The sequence below is a fragment of the Chiloscyllium plagiosum genome, unplaced genomic scaffold, assembly GCF_037043375.1.
Source record: "Chiloscyllium plagiosum isolate Xiang-an unplaced genomic scaffold, Cpla_swu_hap1 HiC_scaffold_11, whole genome shotgun sequence".
Taxonomy (NCBI): Eukaryota; Metazoa; Chordata; class Chondrichthyes; order Orectolobiformes; family Hemiscylliidae; genus Chiloscyllium; species Chiloscyllium plagiosum.
The window spans coordinates 16437046-16456474 of NW_028270149.1; the positions used below are offsets into that span (position 1 = coordinate 16437046).

The 19429-nt window shown below is 42.7% G+C and overlaps 1 long non-coding RNA gene across 1 annotated transcript in view; it reads left to right on the forward strand.

Annotated features, from left to right (window-relative positions):
• Positions 1-19133, forward strand: part of LOC148148756 (uncharacterized) — a 56729-nt gene extending 37596 nt beyond the window's left edge. Inside the window, exons 3-4 of the long non-coding RNA XR_015758613.1 lie at positions 15174-15312; positions 18850-19133. This is a non-coding gene — a long non-coding RNA (uncharacterized LOC148148756). The remainder of the gene's footprint in view (positions 1-15173; positions 15313-18849) is intronic.
• The last annotated feature ends 296 nt before the right edge of the window (positions 19134-19429 follow it).

Consider the following 19429-nt stretch of genomic DNA (forward strand, 5'->3'; position numbering starts at 1 on the left):
TAGGGGAATGCTAAATTTCTGTCCATCTATCCCACAACTTACCACACTCTCGGATAACAGATCGGAAAGAGTTCATATTCGCTCATCCCTTACTATCAGCGACTGGTTAGATCCTGTAACTCTCAAAATTATAACTTCTTGTACTTCTCCCCCCGTTCTTTCTGAGTAGATTTTACCCACAGAGGCAAATTCTTTGTAGAGATCAGGTATTAACTCCCCTGCCTCGACTGTGCACTCTCCTGCAGCTCCTCGGCTCTTCCCGGTGTCTCCTTTACCACCTTCACTAATGTCACTGGTTTAGCTTCTTTTAACATATCTTTACCCACAGCGTCTTTCTTTAGTGACCAGCACTGTGTCTTTATGTGTCCCACTTTCTGGCAGTGAAAACACCTTTTCCCAGTGTCCTTCTGAAACCACCAGCACTATAATTTTCTGTGTCTCACTCCATTATATTGACAACACCTGAGGCCTTTCACCTCCTGTCCACACTCTTGGGCTTCTTTAACCTATGGTAAAATCATACCAGTGCACTCAACTCTTGGTTTGGTAGTGTAGGTTCTCCCAACTTCTATCCCTCACAGGGCGAAATTCTGGCCAGAAGCATGTCTTATCCATCATCATGTACTTACCTGCTAATTCTGCTGCCGTTCTCACTTTCTGAATTTTCTGTTCCTCTGCATGAATTTTTACCATCTCTGGAAGTGAGTTTTTAAATTCCTCCAGCAGAATAATCTCTCTTAGAGCCTCAAATGTACAATCTATTTTCAAAGCACGCACCCATCTGTCAAATTGACTATGTTTAATTCTTTCAAACTCCACATAAGCCTGACCTGGTTCCTTCTTTGTGTTTCTGAACTGCTGCCTATTTGCTTCTGGTACCAATTCATAAGCACTTAAAATAGCCTGTGTAACCTCTTCATAATCTCTTGACTCCTCATCTGACAGTGTGGCAAATATCTCACTAGCTCTGCCTACCAGTTTAGTCTGAACTAGCATTACCCATAAATCCTCCGACCACTCCATCTGCTGAGCCAATTTTTCAAATGAAAAAAAAGTTTCCAATCTTTCCCATCAAAATGTGGCAGAGCTTTGGCATATTTGTATATATCACTACCTTCTCTTTTAATCTCCATCCGTTTAACTTGACTTTGCTGACTAAATCACAAATTCTCAAGTTCAAATTCTGCTCTCTCTTTCTTTCTCCCTTTTTTCCCTCTGTCTTAGCTCAGCCAAGAATAAAGGGCCTTCTCTCTCTCTCTCTCTCTCTCTACCCCTCTCTTCTCTCTCTCTTTCCCTTTCTCTCTCCCTCTCTTCTCCTTCTCTTTCTCTTTCTTCTCTCTCTCTCTCCCTTTGTTTATCTTCTAACTCCATTTTCCTCGACTGCAATTTAAATCTTTCTACCTCTATTGCATTTGTCTGTTTCTCTGACACAACTAAGTTTTGAGTAACCCCTTTACAATTTCAGCTTTACATTTGTCTTTGGTTAAACCCAAATCTAACTTATTTACTAATTCTAAAAGTATGGCCCTTTTCTTTCCTTCTAAATTTTCTTGGCAAATTTGAGAATCATCTTCAAATCCCAGAACCTCTTTAGCAATTTCAAGAGCCATTTCTCTCACTTTTATTTTGATCAACTACAAGTCACCAAAATTAAACAAATTCGCCTCACCTGTATTTAAAGATCTAGGACACTAACCTGCAAATGTTTAAATCTGCTGTGATTTTTCTATTCAAATCTAAACCAGTTCAAATCCCAGATGAGCCAGCACTCTGTTACGACACGGGGTAAACCCTCCTGTTTAATTTTAAACCAGCAACACAGAAAAGATTTATCCTGTGCAGCAACCTGTAAAAATTTGAGTGGCCAAGAACTATGTAAAGTAAAAATTAACACCTTTATTTCTTAAGGTATAAATGAGAATAATTAACTAACCACTATTTCCAAATTCATTCTCTAACCTATCTGATACCTTCCCTTCTATAATACTAGTCAGATAAAACTCCCAATTAATATTTACAAAACAACACTTCTTATCTCAAAAACAGACAGCTTTCGATTCTAGTCTTCAGATCTTCCCGTGTTTTCTTTTCTCCTTATTAGGAATTTCTGCTTTACAGATTACTGATCGAAAAGGTGCCACTTTAAGAGCGCTATTTTTCAGGCAGTGAGATTACATGCTAGGTGGTGGCAGTTCTCCTCTCAACTATTCAATTTTCTATGATCTTACACTCCAGAGCAAAAGACTGTGTCATACTAAATTCAAACTTGATTGGAGTTTGATATGTTTCGGGTATAATTTAAACTGATTGGCCGAATTCAAAATTATTTTTGTCTCCAAACAAGGAACTAGTCAAGTTACTTGACCTGGTGTTACATTTTTGAGTACACTTGGTGCTGTGTCCGGTACTTCTGCTGCTTTTAACTCTCTTAAAGGCATGCCCACATCTTCATAACAGAAGGAGACTGGAAGGAGTGTGCAGCAAGTTAGCATCATGGTGATGCAGACTGGGAATAGTGTGTAGCAACGTAGCATCATGGTGAAGCAGAATGGGAGTAATGTGTAGCAGGTTAGCAACTTGGTGAAGCAGAATGGGATGAGTGAGCAGCAACTTAGCATCATGGTGAAACCGACTGAGAGCAGTGTGCAGCAAGTTAGCATCACGATGAAGCAGACTGGGAGGAGTGATCAGCAAGTTATTATCATGGTGAAGCAGACTGGGAGGAGTCACTATCCACTTGGTTCTATTTGTCAGATCTGAAGTGCAATCTAATAGAAAAACAGGTAGGCGATGGAGGGCATTTCTTCCCTGTGTCTCTTGATTGGCCAACATCCAAATTAATAATTGTAATAGAGATAGTTAGGCAGGCCCTGCATTGCAGTATGTGGGAGCTGGTGGATATGGTGTGATCCATGGTGATCACATCTGCAACATCTGATGGAAGATGTCCTCAAAATGCTTCAATCTATTACTCAGAAAGAAATAGTAGGAAATTTTGAAAAGCAAAGTGCAAAGTAAACATGGTTTTGTGAAAGGGAAATCATTTTTAATAAATTTACTCACATTCTTTGAGAATATAACAAGCAGAATTAATGCAGGGGAACTTGAAGAAATAATGTGTTTGGATTTCCAGAATGATAAGGTGCTATATAAATGGTCATTGTACAAGATATGAGATTGTGGTATTGTATTAGCACTGGATCATTTTTCAAGTTCAAACTATGTAATTAGTGGGGTGTTTTGAAATTCAGTCCCGGGGCTTCAATATTTTACTGGCTAGATTAATGACTTGAAAGAAGGGGCATTTTTGATAGAATCCCTACAGTGTGGAAACAGGCTTTGCGGCCCAGCAAGTCCACACTAACCCTCTGAAGACTCCCACCCAAACCCTATTACTCTACATTTAGCCTGACTAGTGCGCCTACCCTACACATCCCTGAACACCATGGGAAACTTAGCATGGTCAATTCACCTAACCAGTATGTCTTTGGACTCTGGGAGGAAACTGGAGCACTCAGAGGAGACCCACGTAGACACAGGGAGAATGTGCAAACTCCACATTGTATCCAATGTAAGGTAATGTATCCAAATTTGCTGATGATATAAAAACAGGCAGGAGGGCAAGTTGTGATGAGGGCATAAGGAATCTCCAAGGTGATGTTGGTAGTGAGTGAGGAAAACAAAACATATGGCAGGTGAGTTTAATGTAAGAAAGTGTGTAATCATGCCCTTGGTAGGAAGAGTCAAAATGCATGATTAATACTGAAATGGAGAGACTCCAAAAAAGTGTAACACAGAAAAATCTGAGAGCTCTTGTCCATGAAACACAAAATGTTAGCATGTAGGTGCAGCACATAATTAAGAATGGAGACATAACTTTGGCCATCTTTGCTGTGGAGATATTTTTTAAATTAATTCATAGAATGTGAATGACACTGGTCAGGTGTGTTTATTGCCCATAACTAATTGTCCAAAGAATTGACCTGAAGTATTGATTTAATGCCCAGATGTCTTGTCCAAATGTCTGGAAAGGAGCGAGTGGGCCTCAAACATAATGGGTTGTACTATGGGGAGGTGAGGGTGTAGCAGTCCTATCACATGACTATTAATCCAGAGACCAGTTAATGTTCTGGGGACCTGTGTTCAAATTGTGCCATGGCAGATGGTGGAATTTGAATTTTTTTAAAAATCTGAGATTAGGAGTCTAATGATGACCATGAAATTGTGGCCAAAAAGCCCATCTGATTCCCTAATGTTCCCTAAAGGAAATCTGCTATCATTTCCTGGTCTGGCCTACATGTGACTCCATACCCGTGGCAATGTGGTTGACTGTCAACTGCAAGCTTAAAGATAGGGAAGTCCATATAAAGTATTGATGAACCTGCACCTGGAGTACCATGAATAGTTTTGATTCCATTGGGGTGGCTTGGTGTCTCAGTGGTTAGCATTGCTGTCTCACAGCGCCAGGGACCCGAGTTTGATTCCAGCCTCGGACGACTGTCTGTGTGGAGTTTGCACATTCTCCCCGTATCTGCGTGGGTTTCCTCCAACAACCAAAAATGTGCTGGTCAGGTGAATTGGCCATGCTAATTTGCTCATAGTGTAAGGTGCATTAGTCATGGGTAAACATAGGGTAGGGGAATGGGTCTGGGTGGGTTACTCTTTGGAGAATCGGTGTGGACTTGTTGGACTGAAGGGCCTGTTTCCACACTGTAGGGAATCTAATTCAATTGTTAAGAAAGGATACATTGACATTGGAGGAGTTAAAAAGAGATTCACATAACTAATTCCTAGGGTGAAGGGATTGTCTTCTCAAAGATGGCTAAACAGCTTCAGCCTATGTTCAATGGAGTTTAGAAGACTTATTTGGAAGATCTTACTGAAACAAGATTCTGAGGAAGCTTGACAAGGTAGATAATTGTTGAGGAGATGTTTCTATGAGTGAGGAAATATCAAACTAGAAGCCATAGTTGAGAATAAAGGGGCACTCATTTAAAACTGAGATGCAAAGGAATGTCTCGAATTCTCTATCTCAGAAAGTTGCAGAGGAACATATTTAAAGATTAGATAGACAGATATTTAAACCACAGAGTTGAGTGCTGTGAAGAACTGGCACGGAAGAGGAGCCAAGGCTCTGGGCAGAATAGCCATAATGTTACAGAATGGCAGGGCAGGCTTGAGAGGCTGAAAAGCCTAATCTTGCTCCTATTTCTTATGTTCTTATGATTTGAAATACGCATCCTGATAAAATTATTTACATGGACACTTTTCAAAAGATGTGCCAAGTTAGATACTGCTGAATAACTAAACATTAATGACTACCCATGCCTGCATTTAATGTTCAAAATGCAGGTGGGACTAGATTGGATTGGGATATCTGGTCAGCATGGACAAGTTGGACCGAAGGGTCTGTTTCCATTTGTACATCTCTATGACTCTATGACACCATATCCGAAGCTCTTTCGTATTTGCTAATTTTTCCACAAGTCTTTTTTTTTAATTTTGAGAATTGATTTTGAATTTGGCCAGACAGTTTGAAGCTTTCAATTCAAAACACAATATCACTTTCAATTCTCGATTTGTCCACATAGTGATATGTTAAGACTGCAGCAATCATCATGAGGCAAACAGTTAAAGTATCAGTCCATGACCAGCAGGGTCCTGTACATTGTAATGTCTGTCCTGTGCAAGAGGACCCTGCACATTGCAATGTCTGTCCTCTGCAAGAGAACCCTGTACATTGTAATATCTGTCCAGTGCAAGAGGACTCTGTACATTGTAATGTCTGTTCTGTGCAAATGGACTTTGTACACTGTAATGCCTGTCCTGTGCAAGAGGATCCTGTACATTGCAATGTCTGGCCAAGAGCAAGCTTCCTGCATACATTTTCAAACAAGGCTGCAGCACTATATTTCCTGGTAGCATTTTTATTCATTCAAAAGAATGTTCAATTCTGGTCCCCCTGCTATAGGAAGGATGTTGTTAAACTTAAAAGGGTTCAGAAAAGATTTACAAGGATGTTGGAGGGTTTGAGCCAGTATTGGAGGGTTTGAGCTATGGCGAGAAGCTGAATAGGCTGGGGCTGTTTTCCCTGGACCGTCAAAGGCTGTAGGGGTTTATAAAATCATGAGGGGCATGGATAGGATAAATAGACAAGGGCTTTTTCCTATGGTGGGGGAGTCCAAAACTGGAGGGCATAGGTTTACGGTGAATAGGGAAAGATTTAAAAGAGTCTTAAGGAGCTGTTTTTTCACACACAGGGTGGTGCATATATGGAATGAACTGCCAGAGGAAGTGGTGGAGACTGGTACAATTACAACATTTAAAAGGCATCTGCATGGGTATATGAATAAGAAGGGTTTAGAGGGATGTGGGCCAAATGATGCCAAATGGGATTAGATTAATTTAGGATATTTGGTCAGTATGGATGAGTTGGATTGAAGGGTCTATGTCCATGCGATACAACTCTATGATTCTATAATTTGGGCTAGACCAGCATTTTGTTGCCCATCCTTCATAGCTCTTCAGAAAGAGGTTCTGAGATGCCTTCTTGAACTACAGCAGTCTGTATGAAGCAAAACCATCCACACTGTCATTAGGGTGGGTGTTTCAGGCTTTTTACAAAGCAGACAGTGAAATAATGGCAACATATTTCCAGGACAGTGAGTGACTTGAAGGGAAACTTATGACTGATGGTGTTCCCTTACTTCCTACATTCTTATCCTCCTAGATGGAAGTGGTCATGTGCTTTGAAGGTGCTGTACAAGGAGCCTTGTTGTGTTGTTACAGTACATTTGGTAGCTACTAGGCATCAATCGTGAAGGGAGTGAATGTTTAAGGCTGTGGATGAGTCACTAAACTTAAGGGCTGCTTTGTCTTGATGGTGTTGAGTTTCTTTAGTTGAATACTCTTCTCAGCCGATTGAATAGTATTCCACCACATACCTGACTTGTGCCTTGCTGATAGTGGACCTGTATTTGAGGAATTAGGAGGTGACGTTCTTGCTACAGATCTTTCAGCCTTTAACCTTGGTGTGTGGAATCTGAGGACATAGGAAAAATGCTTAATGAATACTTTTTGTCAGTATTCATGTTGGAAAAGGGCAATGTTATTGAGAATACGGAGATACAGGCTACTAGATTAGATGTGATTGCGGTTGACAAAGAGGAGGTTTTAGCAATTTTGGAAGATCTGAAAATAGATAAGACCCCTGGGCCGGATGGGACTTATCCTCAGATTCTCTGGGAAGCCAGGAAGGAGACTGCAGAGTCTTTGTCCTTGATCTTTATATCATCATTGTTGACAGGAGTAGTGCCAGAAGACTGGAGGATAGTAAATGTTGTTCTGTTGTTTAAGAAGGGGAGTGGGGACAACCTGGTAAGACCAGTGAGCCTTACTTCGGTTGTGGATAAGGTGTTGGAAAAGGTTATAAGAGATAGGATTTGCAATCATCTGGAAAGGAATAATTTGATTAGGGATAGTCAACACAGTTTTGTGAAGGGTAAGTCATGCCTAACTAATCTTATTGAGTTCTTTGAGAAGGTGACAGCACAAGTGGATGAAGGTAAAGAGGTTGATGTAGTGTATACAGACTTCAGTAAGGCATTTGATTAGATTACTTACAGTATGGAAACAGGCCCTTCAGCCCAACAAATCCACACCGACCCTCCGAAGAGCAATCCACCCAGACCCCTACATTTATCCCTCACGTAACACTACAGGTAATTTAGCATGGCCAATTCACCTAACCTGCACATTTTTGGACTGTGGGAGGAAACCCACACAGACACGGGGAGAATGTGCAAACTCCACACAGGCAGTTGCATGAGGCGGGAATTGAACCCGGGTCTCTGGCGCTGTGAGGAAAACAGTGCTAACCACTGTGCCACCGTGCCACCCCAAGTTGATAAAGGTTCACATGATAGGCTATTCCACAAAATACAGAGCTTCGGGATTGAAGGTGATTTCGCGGTTTGATCAGAAATTGGCTAGCTGAAACAAAACAGAAGGTGCTGGTTGATGAGAAATGTTCATACTGGAACTCAGTTACCAGTGGAGTGCTGCAAGGATCTGTTCTGGGGCCACTGCTATTTGTCATTTTTATAAATGATCTGGATAATAGCTTAGAAGGTTGGGTTAGTAAATTTGCAGATGACACTAAGGTAGGCAGAGATGTGGATAGTGCCAAAGGATGTTGTGGGTTACAGAGGGACATAGGTAAGATGCAGAGCTGGGCTGAGAGGTGGCAAATGGAGTTTAATGCGGGAACGTGTGAGGTAGTTCACTTTGTAAGAAGTAACAGGAATGCAGAGTACTGGACTAATGATAAAGTATTTGGCAGTGTAATGAACAGAGAGACCTCAGTGTTTAGGTGCATAAATCCCTGAAATTTGCCATCAAGTTTGATAGGGTTGTTAAGAAGACATATGGTGTGTTGGCGTTTATTGGTAGGGGGATTGAGTTTCAGAGCCATGAGGTCAAGCTTCAACTGTACAAGGCACTGGTGTGGCCGCACCTGGAGTATTGTATACAGTTCTGGTCACCGCATTATTGGAAGGATGTGGAAGCTTCGGAAAGAGTTCAGAGGAGATTTACGAGGAAGTTGCCTGGTATGAAAGGAAGGTCTTACGAGGAAAGGCTGAGGGAACTGATGCTGTTTTCGTTGGAGAGAAGAGGTTTTGAGAGGTGACTTAATCAAAATGTATAAGATAATCAGAGGGTTAAATTGGTTGGACAGTGAGAGCTTTTTTCCTTGGATGGTGAAGGCTAACATGAGGGGACATAGCTTTAAATTGAGGGGTGATAGATTTAGGACAGATATCAGGGGTATTTTCTTTACTCAGAGAGTAATAGGGGCATGGAATTGCCTGCCTGCAACAGGAGTAGACTCGCCAACATTAGGACATTTAAATGGGCATTGCGCTTATGTATGGATAATAACGGAGTGATGTAGGTTAGATGGGCATCAGATTAATTTCACAGGTCGGTGCAACGTCGAGGGCCGAAGGGCCTGGATTGTGCTGTAACTGTTCTATGCTCTATGTTCGATGTAACCTGTGCTAATAGCTACAGTATTTCTGTGCTTGGCCCAGTTTAGTTTCTCGTCAATGGTAACCCTCCTCAGAATGTTGATAGTTGGCATTCTGTGATGGTAATACCATTGAATGTCAAGGGGTGATGGTTAGCTTCTGTCTTGTTAGGGATGGTCATCTCTTGGTAAAAACATGGACTGCAGATGCTGGAAACCAGAGTCTAGATTAGAGTGGTGCTGGAAAAGCACAGCAGGTCAGCCAGCATCCGAGGAGCAGGAAAATCGACGTTTCGGGCAAAAGCCCTTCATCAGGAGTAGAGGCAGGGTGCCTGCAGAGTGGAGACACAAATGAGAAGGGGGATGGGGGTGGAGAGAAAGTAGCATAGAGTACAATAGGTGAATGGGGGTGGGGATGGAGGTGATAAGTCAGGGAGGAGAGTGAGAGTGGATAGATGGAAAGGAAGATAGGCAGGTAGTACAGGTCATGGGGACGGTGCTGAGCTGGAAGTTTGGAGCTGGGGTGAGGTGGGGGAAGGGGAAATGAGGAAACTGGTGAAATCCACATTGATGCCCTGGGGTTGAAGTTTTCCGAGGTGGAAGATGAGGCGTTCTTCCTCCAGGCGTCGGGTGGTGAGGGAGCGACGGTGGAGGAGGCCCAGGACCTGCATGTCCTCGGCAGAGTAGGAGGGGGAGTTGAAATGTTGGGCCACAGGGCGGTGTGGTTGATTGGTGCAGGTGTCCCAGAGATGTTTCCTAAAAAGCTCTGCTAGGAGGCGTCCAGTCTCCCCAATGTAGAGGAGACCGCATCGGGAGCAACGGATACAATAAATGATATTAGTGGATGTGCAGGTAAAACTTTGATGGATGTGGAAGGCTCCTTTAGGGCCTTGGATGGAGGTGAGGGAGGAGGTGTGGGCGCAGGTTTTGCAATTCCTGCGGTGGCAGGGGAGGGTGGGTTGTTGGGGGGCTTGGACATGACCAGGTAGTCACGTAGGGAACGGTCTTTGCGGAAGGCGGAAATGGGTGGGGAGGGAAATATATCCCTAGTGGTGGGGTCCGTTTGGAGGTAGTGGAAATGTCGTCGGATGATGTGGTTTATGCGAAGGTTGGTAGGGTGGAAGGTGAGCACTAGGGGCGTTCTGTCCTTGTTATGGTTGGAGGGGTGGGGTTTGAGGGCAGAGGGGTGGGATGTGGATGAGATGCGTTGGAGGGCATCTTTAACCACGTGGGAAGGGAAATTGCAGTCTCTAAAGAAGGAGGCCATCTGCTGTGTTCTGTGGTGGAACTGGTCCTCCTGGGAACACATACGGCGGAGGCGGAGGATCTGGTCATCTCTTGGCACTTGTGTTGCACGAATGTTTCTACTCACTTATCAGTTCAAACCTGAATGCTTTCCAGCCTCAATGTTTTTCAGGTCTTGCTTCATTTGGTCATTGGCTGCTGCCATATCTGAGCGTTGCAAATGGTCTTGAACATTATGCAATTATCAGTGAACATCTTCCCCTCTGACCTTATAGTGAAGGGAAGGTCATTAGTGAAAGAGATGAAGATAGTTGGGCCTTAGACACTACCCTGAGGAACTCCTGCAGAAATGTTCTGAAGCTAAGATAACTGACTTCCAACAACTACAACCATCAGTAGAGATTTTTCATGATTCTATAACCCACAGCCTTTGCAGTATCCAGTGCCTTCATCTGTCTTGGAATAGCATGTGAAGTGAATTGAATTGACTGAAAGGTCAGACCTCAGCAGCAGATCAAAATGAATCATCCACTCAGCAGTTTTGGCTGAAGATTGTTGCTAATGTTTCAGCCTTGCCTTTTGCACTGGTGTCCTGGACTCCCCATCATGAGGATGGGGCTGACTGGAGAGTTTTCTTCTCCAGTGAGTTGTTTATTGTCCATTATCATTCCCTCCAGGATGTGGCAGAACGGCAGAGCTTAGACCTGAATCTCTAATTTGTGTGATAATAGAAAATAGACAATAGGTCTAGGGGTAAACCATTCTGCCCTTCGAGCCAGCGCCACCATTCATAATGATCATGGCTGATCATCCTCAATCAGTATCCTGTTCCTGCCTTATCCCCATAACCCTTGATTCCACTATCCTTAAGAGCTCTTTCCAACTCTTTCTTGAAAGTATCCAGAGACTTGGCCTCCACTGCCCTCTGGGGCAGAACATTCCATACACCCACCACTCTCTGGGTGAAGAAGTTTCTCCTAAACTCTGTTCTAAGTGGCCTACCCCTTATTTTTAAACTGTGTCCTCTGGTTCGGGACTCACCCATCAGCGGAAACATGTTTCCTGCCACCAGAGTGTCCAATCCTTTAATAATCTTATACGTTTCAATCAGATCCCCTCTCAGCCTTCTAAACTCAAGGGTATACAAATCCAGTTGCTCCAATCTTTCAACGTAAGATAGTCCCGCTATTCCGGGAATTGACCTCGTGAACCTACTCTGCACTCCCTCAGCAGCCAGAATGTCTTTCCTCAAATTTGGAGACCAAAACTGCACACAATATTTGAGGTGCGGTCTCACCAGTGCCCTGTACAGCTGCAGAAGAACCTCTTTGCTTCTATACTCAATTCCTCTTGTTATGAAGGCCAGCATGCTATTAGCTTTCTTCACTGCCTGCTGTACCTGCATGCTTGCTTTCATTGACTGATGTACAAGAACACCCAGATCTCTCTGTACTGCCCCTTTACCTAACCTGACTCCATTTAGGTAGTAATCTGCCTTCCTATTCATGCCACCAAAGTGGATAACCACACATTTATCCACATTAAACTGCATCTGCCATGCATCTGTCCACTCACCTAGCCTGTCCAGGTCACCCTGTAATCTCCTGACATCCTCCTCACATTTCACCCTGCCACTCAGCTTTGTATCATCAGCAAATTTGCTAATATTACTTTTAATACCTTCATCTATATCATTAATGTATATTGTAAAAAGCTGCGGTCCCAGCACTGATCCCTGGGGTACCCCACTGGTCACCACCTGCCATTCCGAAAGGGAGCCGTTTATCACTACTCTTTGTTTCCTGTCAGCCAACCAATTTTCAATCCAATCTTCTTCCCGACCTCTCCGCCCCCACCCCCTCCCTCACCTTAACCTCCTTCCACCTATCGTATTCCAAACGCCCCTCCCCCAAGTCCCTCCTCCCTACCTTTTACCTTAGCCTGCTTGGCACACCCTCCTCATTCCTGAAGAAGGGCATATGCCCGAAACGTCGATTCTCCTGTTCCTTTGATGCTGCCTGACCTGCTGCGCTTTTCCAGTAACACACTTTTAAATTTTCAATCCAAGTCAGTATTTTGCCCCCAATACCATGCTCCCTTAGCTCACTTAGCTCAACCTACTGCATGCTGTATGTGCGTAATCCTATGTAGTAGCTTCATCGGATTGACTCCTTTGTTTTCTCAGTATATCTTGTTCTGCCCCTGGCATGCCGTCCTACACTTTTCATCAAACCAGGGATGATTACCTGACTTGAGGCAATGGCAGAATGGAGGATATGCCAAACCATGAGATTGCAGAATATGATTGAATACAACTCTGCTGCTGTTGGTGACCCACAGCTCTTCATTCGTGTGCAACATTGAGTTGTTACTTCTGTCTAAATATCTTTTGAAAGCCCAAACAGGAGAGTCATTATTAAACTTAAGCTAATTTTTGCTTAGTTTAAAAACGTACTCAGGAATTCTAATCTCAACTCTGCATTTGACGGTTGTTTTACATGGTGTGTTAAGCTTTTCCTTCAATTATACCTCATACTGCTTCTTATTCAAAGCAGCTTTAGACTGTAAATGTCAGCCGGATCTCTCTGTCATAGTGTTCTCATTTCTGTGTCAGCAGGTTGTGGATTTACATCTTGCTTCAGGGACTGAGCTGAAGAATCAAAGCTAGTGTGTGGTACAGAGAGTATGACACACACACACTGTTTGAAAGTATCATTGTTTGAACAAAACATCACATCATATTCCCGTAAACTCGTTCAAATGGACAGAAAATAATTCTTGCCACGGGAGTAGGAGGCTTTATTGCTGTCCTGTCTAGTACTCATCCCTCAACCAACACCACCAAAAAGAATTATCCAGTCACTTCCCATAAAACCAAAATAAATAGGTATAAGAGTAGCCATTTAAACTATTGATCCTGCTCCGCCAATCATTAACATCATGGCTCTGACCTGATTTAAAATTCAATTTCCTGCCTGTCTCTATATTCCTTGTCTCCTTTGTTGATCAAAGATGTGTCCAATTGTTATACACTATGCAATAGCAGCATTCAAGCTTCAATTCAGTAGAGTGGTGAGCAGTGTGGAAGAATGTTGCAGGTTGCAGGGGCACTTGGATAAACTATAGAACTGGGCTAAGAGGTGGCAAATGGAGTTTAGTGCAGATAAATGTGAGGTGAGTCACTTTGAGAAGAATAACAGGAAGGCAGAATACTGGGTCAATGGAAAGATTCTTAGTAGTGTGGATGTGCAGAGGGATCTTAGTGTCCACGGACATAGATCCCCAAAAGATCCCTGAAGACAGACAGTGTGTTAAGTTTTATTGGTTGAGGGATTGAGTTCTGGAGCCGTGATGTCATGCTGCAGCTGTACAAAATGCTAGTGCAGCCTCACTTGGAGTATTGTGTGCAGTTCTGGTTGCCCAATTACAAGAAGAATGGTGTGGACACATTGGAAAAGGTGCAGAGGAGATATACCAGGATATTGCCTGGTCTAAAGCAAAAGTCTTATGAGGAAAGGCTGAGGTATTGGGTCTGTTCTCATTGGAGAGAAGAAGGCTAAGAGGTTATTTATTAGAGACATACAAGATGACCAGAGGATTAGATAGGGTGGACAGCGAGAGTCTTTTTCCTAGGATGATGACATCAACTTGTATGAGGGGATATAGCTTCAAATTGAGGAGTGGTAGATTTAAGACAGATGTTAGAGGCAGGGTCTTCACTCAGAGAGGGATAAGGGCATGGAATGCCCTGCCTACCAATGTAGTTAATTCAGTCACATTAAGGGCATTTAAACATATGGATAAGCATATGGATGGTGATGGTATAGTGTAGGGGGATGGGTTTAGATTAGTTCACAGGTTGGTGCAACATCGAGGGCCAAAGGGCCTGTTCTGCTCTGTATTATTCTATGTTCTCTGTAATTAAATCCAGGCAGGACAGTCATGCCTAAGTTGAGGCCATTACAGCACTGATCTCCAAAAATGCAATGGATCCCAAGTGAGTCGCAGAGTGTGTTGCTGTAAAAGCACAGTCAGTCAGGCAGCATCAAGGAGCAGGAGAATCGATGTTTCGAGCATAAACGTCGATTCTCCTGCTCCTCAGATGTTGCCTGACCGGCTGTGCTTTTACAGCACCACACTCTGGACTCTAATCTCCAGCATCTGTATTCCTCACTTTCTCCTCCTGGATCCCAAGTGAGCCAGAGGACCTGCAGGTCCTGCTCCCTTGCATCTCCCTGTGATGTTGAGGCTTGTTAGAGCTTCTGCTTATGCAGAAAACAAATTCCTGGAATTGTTGTCGATGAAATGTCACTTGAAATGTCCCACATTGCAGCAGCCGCCTGTCAAAGCTTCAAAGAATTTCAACCCTATCCTCTTTGTAACATTAAAATAGCAGTATGTCAAAGCATTCTTGCTCACATTCAGATGTCAAGAAAAGCAATAGAAGATCTAATAGTAAATACCACCAATGCGGCTTTTCTAGAGCATTGCACACTATGATCAAAATACATGTTCAAAGTATTACTATCTTAAGGCACTGTGTGGATTCTGATAGTGAACATTCTGATTTTCATTAATGCTATCACAAGTATTTTAACATGTGTTGGTTGTTTGTTAATATGTCAGATGCTTTACAACTTTGCTGTGGGGCTGTGTATTAACAAGATTTGGTTCTGCACCATTAATTGAAGTGTGTTCTGACAAAGAAGGAGTTATTTAAAAAAAACAGGAAAATGTTCAAAGATAAAAATTGATCAATATCAATTAATTACTAACTAGAATCTTAGAATCAGACAGCACAGGAAGAGACCATTCAGCAAGTCGTGGTTCTGCCAGTTTTTTTACACATTCGTGGGACATGTGCTTCAGTTGCTGATCAGCATTTATTGTTTGTCCCTAGCTGCTCTTCAGAAAGTGGTGGTGAACTGCTGCTGTCCATGTGCTGCTTTAAGTAGACCCACAATTCCCTTAGGGAGGGAATTCTAAGATTTTGACCCTGCAAAACTGAAGGAATGGTGACGTATTTCCGAGTCAGAATGGTGAGTGCTTTGGAAGGGAACTTGCAGATGGTGTGTTTCCATTTATCTGCTGCCCTTGTCCTGCTGGACTGAAGTGGTCGTGGGTTTGGAGGATGTTGTCTAAGGATCTTTGCTATACATCTGCAGTGCATTTTGAGCGCAATGCTGCTGCTACTGAGTGTCGATGATGGGGGAATGGATGCTGACCATACCCGAGTTGATATCCCAGAAAGCCCTGAACTCTCTTGTAATGTACTATCCCTTAACAGGAATAGGTCTATGTAGCTGTGCCGTGCATCCATTCTGTCACCTTTGATTTTAATATCTAAACACACTGTCGCATTGTCCAAGGCAGTTATGTTACTAATTCTGCAAGCCAATGTTCTGTCCAAACAAACTGATGGCATAAGGAACATGTCAATTCATGTGTGGCATTTGTGTGGGTTGGAATAAAAAGTAAATTCTCTTCCATTAAGGTGGGGATGCCTCCACACATCCACCAATCCCAACTCCTCACACAAGTCCACCAACTATCTAGATTGCACAGGTGTGCCCGCCAGGCCCCTTGGCATCCTGTCTACCCTGGGATCCACTAGGAGGTTAAAATACCCTCCTATGATCGTGCGGTGCACCCCAAGATTTATTAATTTAGCAACTGCATCAATTAGAAATTTAAGAGGGTGCCAGGGGACAATAAACATTCAGGACGCCATACTCTTCTCCATGTGTTAGAGCTTTAAAAATGACAAACCGTCCATGTTGGTCCTTAATTTGCTCAGTTACTTGGAAAGGGAGGTTCCTTCTTACCAGTATAGCCACTCCTCTACTCTTGGTGCTAAAAGAGGAGAAGAACACCCTGTCATAACTGCCCTGCTACAGTTTCAGATGTTCCTTGTCAGTTAAATGCGTCTCTTGCAGCAGAGCAATGTCTACTCTTTCCTTCCTAAGGCTTGACAGCACCTTCTTTCTTTTAATAGGGGAATGGCTCCCTTTTAAATTCCAGATGCACCCCCAAATAAATCACTAACCATGGTCATCCAGGGCAGCCCATGGTTTACCAAGAGGAGGAAGCTGATCTGAGGTGCAGCGAGCAAAAAAGACATTAACTCTGTAAAGTCTAAAAACTACTCCTATAAAAACTACTACAACTAAAAAACTAACCACTGCATTTAACGTAAACATACAACCAAATAAATCCCACTTCATGAGAGATCTCCCCCCTTGCCCATAACCGGCAATCCTCCCAATCCTTGCCACCATCCTGGCTGCTTCCAGCTGAGGACGCGCCCTATTCGCAGGCAATTCACAGATAAAGTAAACATGGTATATACAGTCTGAGAGTTAACAATGGACGCCCATCCTCTACTCTCTACACCTTTTCTCCATATGTCTTAACCACAGATATAGCCACCCCTAATCCAAAAATAAGGACAGCAGCAAAAAAAAAACATCCAAACAATAACCAACCAACCCCGAAATGATAAATAAATCAGGTTTCACACCAAGGCAGTACAAAAGCTATAAAACCAATAACCACAAAAAGGAGAGAGAGGAGAAAAGAAAGGGGCAGAAAAGTAAAGAAAAACTGTACCATTGTTCTTTAACGGTCCCCCTCCCCCCCCAACTCCCAACTCCCAACCCGAGTCCTTTACTTCAAAGAGTTCACAAAGTCCTTGGCCTTTTCTGCTGAATCAAAATTATGTATCATCCCTTCATGAGCGAAACACAACACCGCCAGGTACCTCAAGGAATACTGATTTTCAGATCCCTTAATTTTCTCTTAACTTCATCAAATGCCTTTCTGTTTTTAACTATGGTTCCTAAGAAGTCTTGAAAAAACATTATTCTTGAGCCTTTGCATATTAAAGCCTGTGAATATCTTCCCAGTTGTCTTGCTGTTTCAATCACAAACTGTTTTTCTTTATAATGCTCCCCAGGATGTTGATAGTGGGGATTCACTGATGGTAACGCCATTAAACTCAATGAGTGGTGATTAAAGTGTCTCTAATTGGAGATGGTCATGGTCTGACGTTTGAATAGTGTGAATGTTACTTGCTAGTTGTCAGCCAAAGCCTGATATTGTCCAGATCTTGTTACATTTGAACATGGACTGCTTTAGTATTGGAGGATTCACAAATAGTGCTTAACATTGTACAATCATTGGTGAATATCCCACCTTCAGACCTTCAGATGGAGAGAAGGTCATTGATGAAGTAGCTGAAGATGGTTGGGCCTAGGACACCACCCTGAGGAACTCCTGCAGAGATGTCCAGGAGCTGAGATGACTGACCTCCAACAACCACAACCATCTTGCTATGTGCCAACTATGACTCCAACCAGCCCCATTGATTCCACTTTTGTTAGTGCCCCTTGATGCCACATTTGCTGTGACTTTACTGTCATTGGGTCAAAATTCTAGAATTCCCTCCCTGAGGGCATTGTGGCTTAACCTACAGCACGTGGACTGTGGTGATTCAAGTGCAACTATGGACGGTGCAATAAAATGCTGGCTGGCCAGCGTCATCCACATCCTTCAACTGAATAAAGAAAACAATGCCCCTCAGATCTCCTCAGCTACCTCCTTTAAAACTCTGGTGTACATTCCATCTGGTTAAGCTAATTTATCTACCTTTTAGCTTCCCCAGCACCTTCTTAATAATGGTCATGACAATCACTTCAGTCCCTATATGTTATTGGTGTCTTCACCATGGAGACTGATGCAAAATACCTTGTCAGTTCTTCAGCTATTTTTGTGTTCCCCATTACTATTTCTCCAGTGGTCCAAAGTCCACTCTTGCCTCTTTATTATCTTTTTATCTATCTAAACAAACTGCAATCTTCCTTTATATTACTAGCTAGCTCACCCTTTTATTTTATCTTCTCGCCCCTTATTGATGCTTAAGTTACCTTCTGCTGGTTTGTAAAGTCATCCCAATCCTCTGGCTTCCTACTAATTGTCACAATGTTATACACTTTGTCTTTTGCTTTTATCTTGTCCCTGACTTCTCTTGTCAACCATGATTACCTCATCCTTCCCTCCAGTCTGTTTCTCCTTCCTTCGGATGAATTTCTGCTGTTCATCCTGAATTATCCCCAGAAACTCTTGTCGTTGCTACTCCACTGTCTACTCTGCTAGGCTCCCCTTCCAATTAACTCTGGCTATCTCCTCTCTCATCTCTTTGTAGTTACCTTTCTTCAATTGTAATGCTGTTACCTCTGATTTCAGCATCTCCATAACAAACTATCACATTATGGTCCCTGCCCCCTGGGGGTTCCTTCACCTTAACCTCTCTAATCAAGTCTGCCTCATTACATATCACCAAATCCACAACTGTCCATTCCCTAGTAGGCTCTACCAAATGCTGCTTCAAAAAAAAATCTTTGAGATATTCTACAAATTCCTTGGGATCCACTACCAACCTGATTTTCCCAGCCCATTCTTTACCAGAATCTATTTCGTTGATTTACTCTGCAGATATCTCAAACCTCAAACAGCCTCAAGCCGTTACCTACCTGTTACTGCTAATAACATTCCTCTTTCTCTGTTTTTCTGGATAGAGTTGTTACTGCACACCTCTGGAGTGGGTGGGGCTTGAACTCAGTCCTCCTGACTCAAAGGCTACCACAATATGCCCACCAGCAGCCAAGTGTTTTCAATGAACTGCTTGCAGTCCCTCTGTTCCTAAAGTACTGGTAGTTAAACTCTCCAACAATTCTCTCTCTCCCTTCAGCTTGCTAATTAACAAAGACCCTGAGTGATCTTGCTACACTGAACATCACTGTATATCTCTATGAGTCTATGACTCGATATAGATTGTGGAAGTCAATAACTATCCTATGGTGTCAAAACTCTAATTAAAGCTAAGTTTCACCAAATAGATTTTGCTGCAACTTTATTTGTACTATTTCAGTGTCAAATAGAAACCAGTAAAAAAATAGTTTGTGAATTCAACAAATAAAAAACCAAATACTTTTCTTACCTTGGGAAATAATACAGTTCAATATAAATCAGAAATGGGAAGACAGGCATAAAAACTGAAAATATTGGAAATAGCACACAGGAAACCAGAATCTTTGGAAAGAAAGATTCAGAGCCACCAGGCAGAGTTTTACAAATTTAGATGCGGACCCAACACCA